Raw genomic sequence first — 15,712 nt, 5'->3', positions numbered from 1 at the left:
AGGATTCCACCTGACACCTACTCATCTTCTCTAACCACTAGGTCACCTCCTTTCAAAAATACAATTTCTTCCTTATTCCTCTAGAAGATGTTTTTATCATGCAGCCATCCTAGACTCAGCTCCCATCTCTGCATGTACAAAAAAGTGACGTGTGACCAAGATTTTTTCAGATGTGAAAAATCTGTGTTTCTTACAGTGTGCTTTTTAAGTAAATAATGGAGAGCTGGAGTTGGTCTGAATGTTTGTATGTGCACCAGGTTAGAAGCAGTGCTTCTCAGGGACTGGCAATCACTTAAAGCCATATTCTGCCTTGTGTATGCAGACCTGTCCTCTGGAAATCTATTGGACCCACATGTGCACAGCCAAGGACAGAACATGCCTCTGATGGGGTTTTTGGAATCTTTTCAATAAGAATCACAGTATAAGTCCACAAACATTATTGCTAATAATGAACTCAGAGCCTGAGCACAAAGCGCAGATCAAAATTCCTATTGATCTCAACAGGGTATGAATCAAGGCTCTATATCCTATGCCTAGTGAGTGCTCTAGCATTAGCATCATCACTGTAATGACTTCACACCTGTTTTCAGTGGTCCAATAATTAGGTTTTAAATTTCCATATAATTATTTAAAGCAACAATCAAAGAATGCTTCTTAGCCAGCTTGGCTTTGCCATTGGTATATTTGTATACTGACTGGAAGCTGGAGTTGAGTTACAGATTGCAAGGTCATGATGATATCAGCTTCTTGGCACAAAATTTTGGGTACAGGGGCAGAAATGTCAGTTCCCCTTCCAGTTTCAGTATGGAAAACAATAAATTAATTTGATACATAGTCTTGTTAGAGTTCAGAGTAGCAGCCGTGTTAGTCTGTATCCGCAAAAAGAATCTTGTTAGAGTTTAATATATTGGTACATTTAAACATGCCATTGTTTTTCCCCAGTTCAGATCATTTTAGTTTTTGCAATATTTATTAATAATTTTCAGTATTGGAGGGCTCATCTGAAGACACTTCAGAGGGGTTTGATTTTCAAAAGATGGGCACTCATCACTTTCTGAAAATGAGGTCTCTCTAAGATATCTAAAATTATTGGTCACTTTTGTCACTCACTAATATTAAGAATATATTATTATTTTGCCTGATGGCTTTGACTAGTGACCTTCAACTCATTCCATTGTGTGGTGTCACTTTTATAAGAAAGGAGCTAGGGGAGGTACTGGATGACTCAAAGAATTGGTAAAGACTAAGATTTACCAATTTTACCTGTAAGATGCTGCACAGAATTTCTCTCAGAACACTAGTGACTAAAATGTGAATGAGTTGGTGGTTTTAACCCAGTTCCTAGTGAACAAATGTGCACTGAGCTCACAACATCCTCCCAACTGGCTCCCTTGTGGCAGTCTCAGCAGAAGGACCAGCAACTGAATGGACAGTTGAATAATCTCTCCAGGTCAGGGTTGAGGCAAATCAGCTGACTGCCATGGCGAATATTTGCATTTCTACTGTTCTATGGCTAAAGAAGACTTCAGTCTCCTGCACCATTCATGAGCCCTTCAATCATTAAGGGGAAAGAAAAACTAAATTAACTAAATAAGGGCAATTTAGAGAGTATTGGTTTAATGCTATATGCACTTACTCTACCTCTAAAACTTAACAGGAATCTTGTTTTTCTTTTGCAGCCTAATTTAGGTGGAGTGATGTACGTAGGTTCTCCTGCACCCACTGGCTCTGCTCTACAGAAGTACTTTGTCAATTCACCTTACATCTTCAGTCTACCAACCCCGACTTCTTTTACACCCACCACTTTCTCTAACTTCTAACACAGGATCTATGAATAGGAATGTGTGTACGAGGGGTGGGGGAGCTCCTTAATGCTCTGCAGCAAAAATAGTAATATGTGGGTCATTGCTTCAGGGAACGAAGAGAGTAGGTTGTTGAGTGACACTATAGAATTTAAATGTTGTTTCTGTGTAGACTGATATGTACCAGAAAGTTTGTTTCACTGACTATTATCATTACATTTTTTATTGATTATATATTTGGAATAACTGATAATAGGGTGTATATAATATGTAAAACATTATATAGAGAGTGTATACTATATATAATGTTTTACATATTATTTATATAATCATTCTGTGTTTGGGGGGGGGAGCATTTAACTACAAAAGCAAAAACCTTTAAAAAATAACCATCTATTTTGGTTGCACAGGGGAAAAAGATGTTTAAAAGCATCTGCAATGTAATATTTCTTATACTGTAATGATTTATTTCCCCCCTTTTACACAACTATCAAATCCAGTGGCGGCAGCTGACATATGAAAATAGGTAGGCAAAGTTGGCCCACAAAGGTGTCCTCGAGGCCAGCAGTGGGTAATGATCATACTATAATGGAATCAAAATAAATGACTGTCCTGGTAAGAAGATTCCATTGGTCAAATCTATCCCCAGGACAGTGTTCATGTTAACTAAATATGAGTTTTAGATGCAAAAGGCAGATCCTAACTTGCTTCAGATTTGGGAATATGGACATGCTGGCTTTTGATTCAGCCAATTACAAGGATAGGAGTCTGCTTTAAAATTTTGGATCCATATATAGATGCAAATGTCCTCGAAATTTGGCATGTTTGGATTCAAGTTTAATTTCATTTCCATCTCCAGTGAAAACAGGGAGAAACTTACCCATAACTTCTTCCACAGACATCCATCTCTTTTATACCGTTTTAAAATCTAACCTAAGTTTGGGGATATTTTCCCACTGCCTGGTTTATAAAATCACAAGTTGTGAATACATGAATAACTCCCACCAAAAACAGCCTTCCAGAGCCTTTCTCAGTAGCCTGGTGGAGAGATATTGCCTGACATTGAGGAGCAGTGTCTGGTTTCCTGTTTACTAGATGGTAGAAAATGAAGAAAGAGTTTGTGAAGTTGGAGGCTGCATCCCCAGGGAAGTAATGCTGATCTACTGGCTCTTTAGATTGTAATGGTCAATCGGTGTAGCTACAATAACAATCAAAGAAGAGAGGTTCACAAGCTGTGAGTTGGGACCTCCAAGAGGTGAGGGGAAAGTCAGCTGAAATTGTCTGGGATGAGGTGAATGAGTTCCCAGTCCCTGTCTTCCTTTGAAGTCAGATTTTTCTAAGCCACTTGCATCTGGGTCCTCCCTCCTCAGATTTTACCACCCTGAGTCTGACAGGGTGGCCTACTTTGAAGGCCCCAGAGAGGATACTCAGATGAGTCTGGGGAGGAGAAGTTGTGTGGGTGCATGCCTGCTTGGTGTGGCACTCTGTCCCCCTCTAGTGGCAGCTAGCCCAAAGAGGGATTGACGAGTCTGCTACAGCCTTGGCTATTAGCCACGTGGCTTTTAGCTCATTCAGTAGAGGTTCATACACTAAGCTTCAGTGGTCCCAGGTTCAATCCTGCCCACAAATGGCCTGGGTCTGTTGGCATTACACATGGCAGATGAAGAAAAGTAGCCCATTGCAGAATGAAGTCTGGGACCTGGGAGCCAAAGAGAATTAAAGAAACTAGTTCTCTATTTTTCAAGAATTCATTGGATTTGTACTTGACATACCTCACAAGGGTTCTGAGACTCGTTTTTCTCTGTGGCCTTGGACAAGACATTTTATCCCTCTTTGCCTCTATTTCCTCATCTATAAAATCCCACCTCACAGGGAATAGATTGTCTTAATTATTTGTTTGTAAAGTATTTTGAATGTCAAAAAGTTCTGTATTAATTCTAAAGCCCAGCTCATCCCACTGTTATCTATTCAAGGACTGGACCCAAACAGGTCTCCATGGATGGGGGGACTTAAGTGGTTCGATAGCACTGTCCATCCACGGGGACCCTCAGAAGATGCTTTGTAGGACCAGAATCCATGAAGGGGAGAGGAAGGGGTGGGGGCTGGCTAGGGGAGGAGTTGGTGGCTCATGACTGTGGTAACACCAATCATCCCCTGTCTGACCTTACGGAGATTCCTGAAAAGGTAACCCAGCCCTCAGGTTATATATTATATATTCTGAGGAGCTCCTCTCTCCTGATAGAACAACGTAGAAGGATCTCTGTGACTTGATGCTCATGGAAATTTCTTCTCCTGAGCTCAATCCCATGGGTTTTACCTTGGGAGAGGACAATCTATCCGAACATTATCAGAGAACCACATCTGTCCCAGCCCCAGGATTCCCAGCTCCATATAACAAATGGTCTTCATAGGTTCATGGCTCACAACCTAATAGGAAACAGCTATTTTATGCCAATTAATGTTTCTTCCTATTGCCTTTTATAAACATGAAACACTGAGTTTGTCCTTACCATAATAAACCCTCTTGCCAGACGCTGAGATGATGTTGAAATCAGTGGGAAATGCAGGTGCTGAGCACCTCTCAGGATCAGACCCCATACACTGAGGCACTGATGCGTGAATGCAATTGGAAAAAAGGACCTAGAAACAGGTTTCCCATAATCCTTTGCAAATATATGAGGCCCGTTTTTTGGGAACTGGCTTAGCTGATAACCAAAGAGAACCTGCTCGACTTCTGTAGTGCAGAGAGAGCCACTTGGATGCTTTGTTAATTCCTCAAAAGACATCAAGAAAAAGTTTGGTGCCCAGCCTTCAAGTCACATCTGCTTGCGCTGTACTTTTCATTATGCTGTATTCGCAGTCTCTGGCTTGTCTGGTCTTTTTTTGGTCTGTCAAATTACTACTGTCTTATGGAAATCAATAAACATAATTTTAAAATCTTCATTGTTCAGTAATTATTATTACAATGTATAAATAATGCCTTGGAAAATGATTTCTAAAAATATATATTATTTCATCTAGAGGGATTTATTTTGTTTTTCTCATAAAACTTCCTAGTTTTTATAATAAAATACATCTGCTTATTAGCAAAGCGCCAGATCCTGGAAACACTTACTACCTGGTGCTGTTCTTACTATAGAGAGTACAGTCTACTGCAAGGGAAAAGAAAGGAGAGTCAAGAAGAGAGTGACAGGACAGACCCAGTTAATGCCTACATGGTGGCCCCCGGTGCCATTTTATAACCATGTTCATTTCTCATGCAAAGCATAGCTAATAACACAGTGAAGCACAGTTTGCAATTGCTGAGTTTTGTTCAGCTCCAGCAGTGACCCTAGGACAGCGCCTCTGTTGGCTACTTAGATGGTAAACTCTTTGGGGGCAGGGACCATCTTTTTCTTCTGTGTTTGTGCAGCACCTAGCACAGCGCGTCCTGGTTCATGGCTAGAGCTCGTAGGTGCTCCAGTAAGACAAATAGTAATAATACTTCTCTAGTGCAGAGACTAAATCATTGTTGAGCCTAAAGCAGCTTTCCATTGGTGTCTCTTTGCTTGTTTTGTGCTGTTTATGAAGGATCGTGCATGGCAGGAGGGAATTGGCCTTGACTACATCTTTCTTTAAGGCCCACTTCTCTAACAGAAAGCCTGATCCTGCACCCCTTGAAGTTACTGGATAGACTCTGATTAATTACAGTGAGCAGTAGATTGACCCCAGAGTGCACAAAGCACAAAACATGTGACATTACTTCCTCCCCCCAGTGCTCCTGATGACAGCGTCATGGCAGAACTTTTACCCTAATTTCTGCTGGCTAGAATGCGAACTGTCCACATTTTTTCCTGATATGCACAAACATGATATGGACCCAAGGAGGGAAAGAAATTGTTTAGGGTGGGTTCAGCCGTAACTAAGGGTAAAGGGAGGAAACAAAACAGAGAAACATTTAGGCTGACTATCAAGAAAAACATCCTAACATTGAAGTCGAGTAGGCTGTGGAATAATCTCCCAAAGGAAGTGGTGGAAACCTTATCAATGAGTCATTTCAAACCAGAGAGGACAAAGCACTGAGTGTAGGGAACAGTCAAGCACTGAAAGGGAATGGAAAGAATGACCTCAGGAGTCTTTTCCATCTCTAATGTCTGTCATCCCTACAGTCATCCATACTGCAGTTTGCTTTTTATTCTGAAAGAAAATTGGTCTGCAAATACAATGCAAGCAGTAACGACGCTTCCTAGGAAAAAAAACCCGAAATGTTTCTTTGAGCGCAGGAGCCTAGGAAACGCTTTTCAAATCATCTTGGATAACATGAAGTATGTTAACGAGTTTTAGAGTAATTTTCTTTTTCATCAGTGCTGCCAGAATGTGTGTCTGTCCTGGCAGCAGTTTTCTTGCAAACTGATGAAACATCAGGATGTTCTATCCAGCCAGATTAGAGTAGAGTGTTTCCAGGAATGAGTCTGAAAGGACAGATCCGCAGCTGCAGCAAATCAGGATAGCTCTGTTGATTTCAGTGCAGAGCTACACCAGTTTACAGCAGCTAAAGATCTGGCCTATTTACTGTTAAAAATAAAAAGATTACTTCCATTTTACCCAAAGTTTCACTAAAAGGAGGCACAGTTGTTTTTTCTTTTTATTAAAATCTGCCCACTTTGGGTAATTATATTTTGCCTATTTAAAATTCCCTTTGTAGTTTCCTTTGGCCACAGTATTCTGCACCTCCTGCTCCAAAGAGTTGTGAGCCCATATTCTGTAAATTAATGTATCAAGTTTGTAAGGCACCTTGGTATTGTTGTGGACAGCAGGTCATATATACATGTAATATTCTTGTCATTTTTTTAAGTTGAACTCATTGGCCCCCCTCTGCTATTTTTTTTAAATCAATGATTTTAAAATAACAGTAATAATAATGTTACTTGTATATATTATACAATGCTAGTCATGTTGCACCATATATCCCTGGTAAGTGCCAAGATACCATGGGGATGGGTGTGGAATAAGAACTGACTAGAATGTAATTTGTTACCTGAAAGAGTTGAAGCCATCCTGAGGCTTGGCTTGTTGTTAAGTCAGAGAGTGCTTTTTGGCAGCTTACCACACTAAAGCACACATGTAATGTTGTTCCAGTGGAGACAAGGGTAGATTTTAGTGGATTCCTGCTGCCAGTTGTTGCCTGAAGGTTTCTGGCACTCTGTGATGCGAACACCCAAAACAGCCACCAGGGGGCATCATCCCAGTCAGTACTAACATGAGCCAGAAATGCGGGGGTAAATGAGAGTACTGAATGGAGTAATGCAGAGAGGAGCAAAGAGAATTGAGAGGGTCCAAACATACCCAGCTTCCTCTCCTGGACCGAAGAATGTGCTGAAGACCAGATGCTTCCCAAAAGTACCCAATCTCAGCAATTTTGTCTGTCTATTGGTGCCCTCTGCAGCAGCCTGCACACCCTGCTATGACAGTGTATGAGATTCGTAATAGTGCCTAACCTGCCCCTGGGTGGAATTTCCCTGACATAGACACTGCGTAGGACAGAGCAGCTCTGAGGCGGCCTAATTTACACTTTTTGACTGGAACACCCGATCGAAAACGTACCCTGGCGGCTCCGGTCGGCACTGCTGACCAGGCTGTTAAAAGTCCGGTCGGTGGCGCAGCGGGGGCCCGGGGCTAGCTCCCTGCCTGCCCTAGCTCCACGTGGCTCCCAGAAGTGGCCACCAGGTCCCTCTGGCTCCTAGGCACATGTGGGCAGCCAGGGAGGCTCCGTGTGTTGCCCCCGCCCCTAGTGCCGGCTCAGCAGCTCCCACTGGCTGGGAACCATGGCCAATGGGAGCTGCAGGGGTGGCACCTGCAGGCATGAGGGCAGCATGCGGAGCCTCCCTGCCCGCCCTACACCTACGGGCTGCAGGGACCTGGTGGCTGCTTCCTGGGAGCCACGGTAAGCGCTGCAAGGATCCCGCACCCTGAACCCCGTCCTGAACACCAACCCCCCCTTCCCCAACCCAGAGTCACCTCCCGCACACAAACTCCCTTCCGGAGCCCGCAGCACCCCCTCCCCATCCCATCTCCCTGCCCCAGCCCGGAGCCCCCTCCTTCACCCCAGAGCCTGCACCCCCTCCTGCACTCTGAACCCCCCAGCCTGGAGACTCCTTCTGCACCCCAAACCCCTTATCCCTGGCCCCACCCCAGAGCCTGCACCCCCAGCCGAAGTCCTCACTCCAACCTCCTGTCCTAGCCTGGAGCCTCCTCCTGCAATCTCTACTCCTCATTTCTGGCTCCACACAGAACCTGCAACCCCACCCCGCCCATCCCAGAGCCCTTACCCCCTCCTGCATCCCAGCCCGGAGCCCTCTCCCACACCCCAAAACCCTCATCCCTGGCCCCATCCCAGAGTCCACACCTGCAGACGGAGCTCTCACCCCCACACACCCCCAACCCTCTGCCCCAGCTCAGTGAAAGTGAGTGGGGGGGCGGGGCGGGGAGAGCGAGCGACGGAGGCAGGGGGGATGGAGCGAGCAAGGGCGGAGCCTCGGAGAAGGGGCGGGGCAGGGCCTTGGGGCAGAGCAGGGGTGTTTGGTTTTGTGCCATTAGAAAGTTGACAACCCTATTTACACAAGAGAGAGACAAGGTGAGTGAGGTAATATCTTTTAGTGGCCCAACTCCTGTTGGTGAGAGACCCACGGTTTTGAGCTACACAGAGCTCTTCTTCAGTCCCTGACCTGAGAAGAGCTCTGTGTAGCTCAAAAGCTGGTCTCTCTCACAAACAGAAGTTGGGCCACTAAAAGCTATTACCTCACCCACCTCATCTCTCTGATATTCTGGGACTGACCTGGCTACAACAACATTGCATACGACAATATCATGGTTTACACTCAGCTGTTTTGTCCCCTGATCAGACCAGAATCCCACTAGCTGTGTGCTCTGGCTTAAAGCTGCCTTTGCCCTGAGCCGTGCCTGTGTTTCTTGTGCCACCTGGAGGCGTGCAAAATATAGCCTCAATCTTTGCCTTTGAGGGTATTTCTCCAGCCTCTGGACTGCCTCCAAAATGTCAGGACTTTTGGCTGTGGATACCCCAATGCTGGCAGGTGCCGGCATGTTGACCATGAATGTGGCATTGACTAGAACAGAAGAGCACTAAAGAGATGGAGCCTGTCCAGGCAGGCCCCAAAGAAGATAATTCTTAGCTCATTGTTTCAGTTCACTTTAAATTTGGGGCCTGTCCTAATTAAAAGCTGTTTCGTGTCTTTTTTTCCCCTCTCTCGTGGTTGAGATAGTAGGTGGGAACAGGGGCTGGTGTCAGCCAAGAGGATGCTGTCAGCCAAGCTTTTCAGTAGTGTAGGCAGTTGCACAGCTCCCACCAGTTCCCATTGCCACATGGAGGAACAAGGGGAAGAAAACCAGCTTCTCTCTGTGCCTGGAAGGGTGAAGAGGAAGAAGAATATGCCTGTGAGCCTGACTGAGGGAAAATGAAGAAGACAAGCAATGAGCTGAGGGGAAAAAAGGAATGAGAAAGGGGGAAAGGACAGATAGGGAACAAGGGTGGGGTGGGATGGGGAAGGAGATGGAGAAGAGGTTACCAGAGCAAGTGAGACTGAGAGTGGTGCACCAAAGGATGGTGGGACTGGGAAGTTGCAGGGGATGGTAGTACCATAGTAGGGTAAAGAGAGAAACATGGGGGTGAGCAGGGATTGAGACACATGCAAAAGGATGGGGAGCCCTGGTGAAAGGGGGAATGGAAAGTGATTGGGGATAAACAAAAAGAAATGAGGGGAGCCAAACAGTGGGAAGAAACAGAGATGGTGAAAAATGGAAGAGAAAATAAAAGGGAGAAAAGGAATTAACAGAGAAGACGAAATGTGGAGACCAAAGGCAAAAATAAACTTGGGGGAAGGGGGGGGCAAGAAAAGCCATATGTGACCTGCAGGTTTGTACATTGTATTTCGTGGCTTCATGTTGACACTTCCATTATATTTCCTTGTCAGAAAGAAGGAACTGAAAGGAGCAGGGGAATCTAGAATCTATGGGCCTATTGACGCCCTGCAAGTGGAGGCAGGCGGGTAGAATCTTTGGGGCATTTGTGGGATTAGGCCCTGGGATAGAGACTGGGACCTGGGGCGGGGGTTGTACTAGCCCGTTTTCCTTGCTCTCTCCACAGTTTCCCTGCCCACCCCTCTGTGAGAATCATTGCCAGTTCATTTGCTTTACATCATTTCACTGGCAACAGTGCACTCTTGTGGCCAAGTAAGGATGTGTCAGAAGTAAGAGCAATATTTAACTGTGTGATGCCGCACTCCAGTTTCAGTGACATCTGTTAGTTCATCTCTTTCATTTTCATAAAGATGTGAAATTTCACGCTGCCAGCTTGCGACTGGGTTTATAATTTGGCAAAGAATTTTTTTTAAATCGTGTCATTACGAAGCATTACCGCCCATACATTAGCACCTTAGTACAAAGCCTCGCTGAGAGCCAACTTTCCAGTGTAATTTTCCTGCATGTCTGCCAAACAGTCCATGGAAAGAACCATCTGTGATGTCTTATGGGGGCATTTCTCGGTCATAGCTTCCAAAGGGTAACTAAAAACTCTGCTGTAAAACATAAGCCATCAGCACACATGGCGTGGGTTTTCACAAAAGAGTTTCTAGAACAAATGATAACATCCACTCTTTGGTCTTATACTTTTAGATTCCATCTGCATCTTGAGCTAATCAGACCCCCCTGACAAAATTAAGTTCTGATATGAATTATGTCTCTCACGATCCAATTTATTCTTCAAGACTATTCTTTGTGAAGGAACTTTGCTGCTTTACAGAACATCGGATAGGAACAATCTATTAAAGTTTGTCTAGTGGATAAGGCAACATCTTGGGTAAACAAGTTCCTGATTACATTATAATTTTTAAAAGTGAGGGTAATTAACCATTGGAATACCCTACCAAGGGACGTGGTGGGTTCTCCATCTTTTCATGTCAACACATCAAACCTGGATGCCCTTCTGGAAGACACGCATTAGCCAAACACAAATTATTGAGCTCAGTACAGGAATATGGGTATGTCTACACTACGAAATTAGGTTGAATTTATAGAAGCTGGTTTTATAGAAATCAGTTTTATACAGTCGATTGTGTGTGTCCCCACATAAAATGCTCTAAGTGCGTTAAGTCGGCGCACCGCGTCCACAGTACTGAGGCTAGCGTCGACTTCTGGAGCATTGCACTGTGGGTAGCTATCCCACAGTTCCTGCAGTCTCCGCCACCCATTGGAATTCTGGGTTGAGATCCCAATGCCTGATCATGCAAAACAGTGTTGCGGGGGGTTCTGGGTACATGTCGTCAGGCCCCTCCCCCTCCATCAGAGCAATGGCAGACTATCGATTCACACCTTTTTACCTGGGTTACCTGTGCAGACAACATACCACGGCAAGCATGGAGCCCGCTCAGCTCAGCTCAGCTCACCATTACCATATGTCATCTGGGTGCCGGCAGACGTGGTACTGCATTGCTACACAGCAGCAGCTAATTGCCTTTTGGCAGTAGACGGTGCAGTATGACTGGTAGCCTTCATCGGCAATCTGGGTGCTGGCAGACCTGGGGCTGCATTGCTACACAGCAGCAGCCCCTTGCCTTTTGGCAGTGGATGGTGTATTACGATTGGTATCCGTCGTCATCGTACTCCTCAGTGAGTTCAATCAGAGGCACCCGGGAAAGTTCTTCAGCAGATTCCTCTAAGAAATACTGCACCAAACTTTCCACTCTGGGCATCTGATTCTTGACGATGATGGCTATCAGTCGTAGTACATCATTTTCTGCCAAGCACCCAGAAGATGCCGATGGCTATCAGTCATGCTGCACCATCTGCTGCCATTTTTAAGATGTAAAAAATAGATGGACCAAATTTGTTCTGTATTCATTTGCTTCCCCCTCCCTCCGTGAAATCAACGGCCTGCTAAACCCAGGGTTTTGAGTTCAATCTTTGGGGGGAGCCATTCTGTGTGACAGTTGTTTGTGTTTCTCCCTGATGCACAGCCACCTTTGTTTATTTTAATTCCCTGTACCTGTACGCCATGTCGTCAGTCGCCCCTCCCTCCCTCCATCAGTTTCGCGCCTTTTTTCAGACCAGATACCATAGCACTGGGATCATGGAGCCCGCTCAGATCACCGTGGCAATTATGAACACTATGAACACCATGCGCATTGTCCTGGAGTATATGCAGAGCCAGGACATGCCAAAGCAAAACCAGGACCAGCTGAGGAGGTGATTGCAGCGCAGCGACGAGAGTGATGAGGAAATTGACATGGATATAGACCTCTCACAAAGTACGGGCCCCAGCAATGTGCAGATCATGGTGTTACTGGGGCAGGTTCATAGCGTGGAACGCCAATTCTGGACCCAGGAAACAAGCACAGACTGGTGGGACCGCATCATGTTGCAGGTGTGGGACGATTCCCAGTGGCTGCGAAACTTTCGCATGCGTAAGAGCACTTTCATGGAACTTTGTGACTTGCTTTCCCCTGCCCGGAAGCGCCAGAATACCAGGATGAGAGCAGCCCTCACAGTTGAGAAGCGAGTGGCGATAGCCCTGTGGAAGCTTGCAACGCCAGACAGCTACCGGTCAGTCGGGAATCAATTTGGAGTGGGCAAAGCAGTGGGGGCTGCTGTGATCCAAGTTGCCAGGGCAATCAAAGACCTGGTGATATCAAGGGTAGTGACTCTGGGAAACGTGCAGGTCATAGTGGATGGCTTTGCTGCAATGGGATTCCCAAACTGTGGTGGGGCGATAGACGGAACCCATATCCCTATCTTGGCACCGGAGCACCAAGCCACTGAGTACATAAACCGCAAGGGGTACTTTTCAATGCTGCTGCAAGTCCTGGTGGATCACAAGGGACGTTTCACCAATATCAATGTGGGATGGCCAGGAAAGGTACATGATGCTCGCGTCTTCAGGCACTCTGGTCTGTTTCGAAAGCTGGAGGAAGGGACTTTCTTCCCAGACCAGAAAATAACCGTTGGGGATGTTGAAATGCCTATAGTTATCCTTGGGGACCCAGCCTACCCCTTAATGCCATGGCTCATGAAACCGTACACAGGCAGCCTGGACAGTAGTCAGGACCTGTTCAACTATAGGCTGAGCAAGAGCCGAATGGTGGTGGAATGTGCATTTGGACGTTTAAAAGCGCACTGGTGCAGCTTACTGACTCGGATAGACCTCAGCGAAACCAATATCCCCATTGTTATTGCTGCTTGCTGTGCACTCCACAATATCTGTGAGAGTAAGGGGGAGACATTTATGGCGGGGTGGGAGGTTGAGGCAAATCACCTGGCCACTGATTACGCGCAGCCAGACACCAGGGCGGTTAGAAGAGTACAGCAGGGCGTGGTGCGCATCAGAGAAGCTTTGAAAACCAGTTTTGTAACTGGCCAGGCTACGGTGTGAAACTTCTGTTTGTTTCTCCTTGATGAACCCTCCGCCCCTCCCCCCACCCGGTTCACTCTACTTCCCTGTAAACCACCCACCCACCCTCCCCTCCCCTCCGAGCACCGCTTGCAGAGGCAATAAAGTCATTGTTACTTCACATTCATGCATTCTTTATTAATTCATCACACAACTAGGGGGATAATTGTCAAGGTAGCCCAAGAGGGGTGGGAGGAGGAGGAAAGGAAAAGGACACACTGCAGTTTAAAACTTTAAAACTTTAACACTTATTGAAGGCCAGCCTTCTGATGCTCGGGCAATCATCTGGGGCGGAGTGACTGTGTGGCCGGAGGCCCCCCCACAGTGTTCTTGGGCATCTGGGTGAGGAGGCAATGGGACTTGGGGAGGAGGGCTGTTGGTTACACAGGGGCTGTAGCGGCAGTCTCTGCTCCTGCTGCCTTTCCTGCAGCTCAACCATATGCTGGGGCATATCAGTTTGATGCTCCAGGAGCCGGAGCATCGACTCTTGCCTTCTGTCTGCAAGCTGACGCGCACCTATCATCTTCAGCCCACCACTTGCTCTGTTCATCCCGCGATTCAGCCCACCACCTCTCCTCTCGTTCATATTGTGCTTTTCTGTAGTCTGACATTGACTGCCTCCACGCATTCTGCTGTGCTCTTTCAGTATGGGAGGACATCTGGAGTTCCGTGAACATATCATCCCGAGTCCGCCGTTTTCTCCTTCTAATCTTTGCTAGCCTCTGCGAAGGAGAAACATTTGAGCTGGTGGAGGACAAGGGAGAGGAGGTTAAAAAAGACACATTTTAGAGAACAATGGGTACACTCTTTCACATTAAATTTTGCTGTAGTGTTCACATTACACAGCACATGTGCTTTTGTTACAAGGTCGCATTTTTCCTCTTATATTGAGGGCCTGCCAGCTTGGTGTGAGAGATCACTCACGCGGTGCCAGGCAACAGAATTCAGCTTGCAGGCAGCCATGGTAAGCCACAGTCTTTTGGCTTTTTTAACCTTCATAACGTGTGGGAATGGTTTCAAACAGCAACGCCCTCATTTCCCATACCAAGGACCCATTGGGTTGGCCATTTAAAATGGGTTTGCAATGTAAAAGGAGGGGCTGGGGTTTCCGGGTTAACATGCAGCACAAACCCAACTACCCCCCCCCACACACACACCTAATTCTGTGGGATGATCACTTCAACTCCTCCCCCCCACACCGTGTGGCTAACAGCAGGGAACATTTCTGTTCAGCCGAGCAGGAATGGGCACCTCTGAATGTCCCCTTAATAAAATCACCCCATTTCAACCAGGTGACCGTGAATGATATCACTCTCCTGAGGATAACAAAGAGAGATAAGGGATGGATGTTGTCTGCATGCCAGCAAACACCGGGACCATACGCTGCCATGCTTTGTTATGCAATGATTCCAGACTACGTGCTATTGGCCTGGTGTGGTAAAGTGTCCTACCATGGCGGACGGGATAAGGCAGCCCTCCCCAGAAACCTTTTGCAAAGGCTTTGGGAGTACATGAAGGAGAGCTTTCTAGAGATGTCCCTGGGGAATTTCCGCTCCATCCCCATACACGTTAACAGACTTTTCCAGTAGCTGTACTGGCCGCGATTGCCAGGGCAAATTAATCATTAGTCATTAAACACACTTGCTTTTAAACCATGTGTAATATTTACAAGGTACACTCACCAGAGGTCCCTTGTGTGCCCTCAGAGTCTGGGAGCACGCGTTGGGTGAGTTCGGGGGTTACTGGTTCCAGGTCCAGGGTGATAAACATATCCTGGCTGTTGGGGAAACTGGTTTCTCCGCTTCCTTGCTGTGAGCTATCTTCACTGTCTTCATCATCATCATCTTCCATGTACCCCGAACCCGCTTCCCTGTTGCGTGTTTCTCCATTGACGGAGTCAAAGCACACGGTTGGGGTAGTGGTGGCTGCACCCCCTAGCATGGCATGCAGCTCCGTGTAGAAGCGGCATGTTTGCGGCTCTGCCCCAGACCTTCCGTTTGCCTCTCTGGCTTTGTGGTAGGCTTGCCTTAGCTCCTTAATTTTCACGCGGCACTGCTGTGCGTCCCTGTTATGGCCTCTGTCCTTCATGGCCTTTGAGACTTTTTCTAATATTTTGCCATTTCGTTTACTGCTACGGAGTTCAGCTAGCACTGATTCATCTCCCCATATGGCGAGCAGATCCCGTACCTCCCGTTCTGTCCATGCTGGAGCTCTTTTGCGATCCTGGGACTCCATCCTGGTTACCTGTGCTGATGAGATCTGCATGGTCACCTGTGCTCTCCATGCTGGGCAAACAGGAAATGAAATTCAAACATTCGCGGGGCTTTTCTTGTCTACCTGGTCAGTGCATCTGAGTTGAGAGTGCTGTCCAGAGCGGTCACAATGAAACACTGTGGGATAGCTCCCGGAGGCCAATAACGTCGAATTCCATCCACACTACCCCAAATCCAACCCGCAAAGGCCAATTTTAGCA

The 15,712-nt window shown here is 46.5% G+C and overlaps 1 protein-coding gene across 1 annotated transcript in view; it reads left to right on the top strand.

The window, feature by feature from the left end:
- LMNTD1 (lamin tail domain containing 1) overlaps positions 1–1,793 on the top strand; it is a 321,294-nt gene extending 319,501 nt beyond the window's left edge. Inside the window, exon 17 of the mRNA XM_034782870.1 lies at positions 1,680–1,793. The gene's annotated coding sequence lies outside the window, so the exon portion shown is untranslated. The remainder of the gene's footprint in view (positions 1–1,679) is intronic.
- Positions 1,794–15,712: the final 13,919 nt, after the last annotated feature.

Source organism: Trachemys scripta, chromosome 1 (genome assembly GCF_013100865.1).
Source record: "Trachemys scripta elegans isolate TJP31775 chromosome 1, CAS_Tse_1.0, whole genome shotgun sequence".
NCBI lineage: Eukaryota > Metazoa > Chordata > Testudines > Emydidae > Trachemys > Trachemys scripta.
The sequence above is the reverse complement of the archived record's forward strand: the minus strand, read 5'-3'. Positions and strand labels throughout refer to the sequence as shown.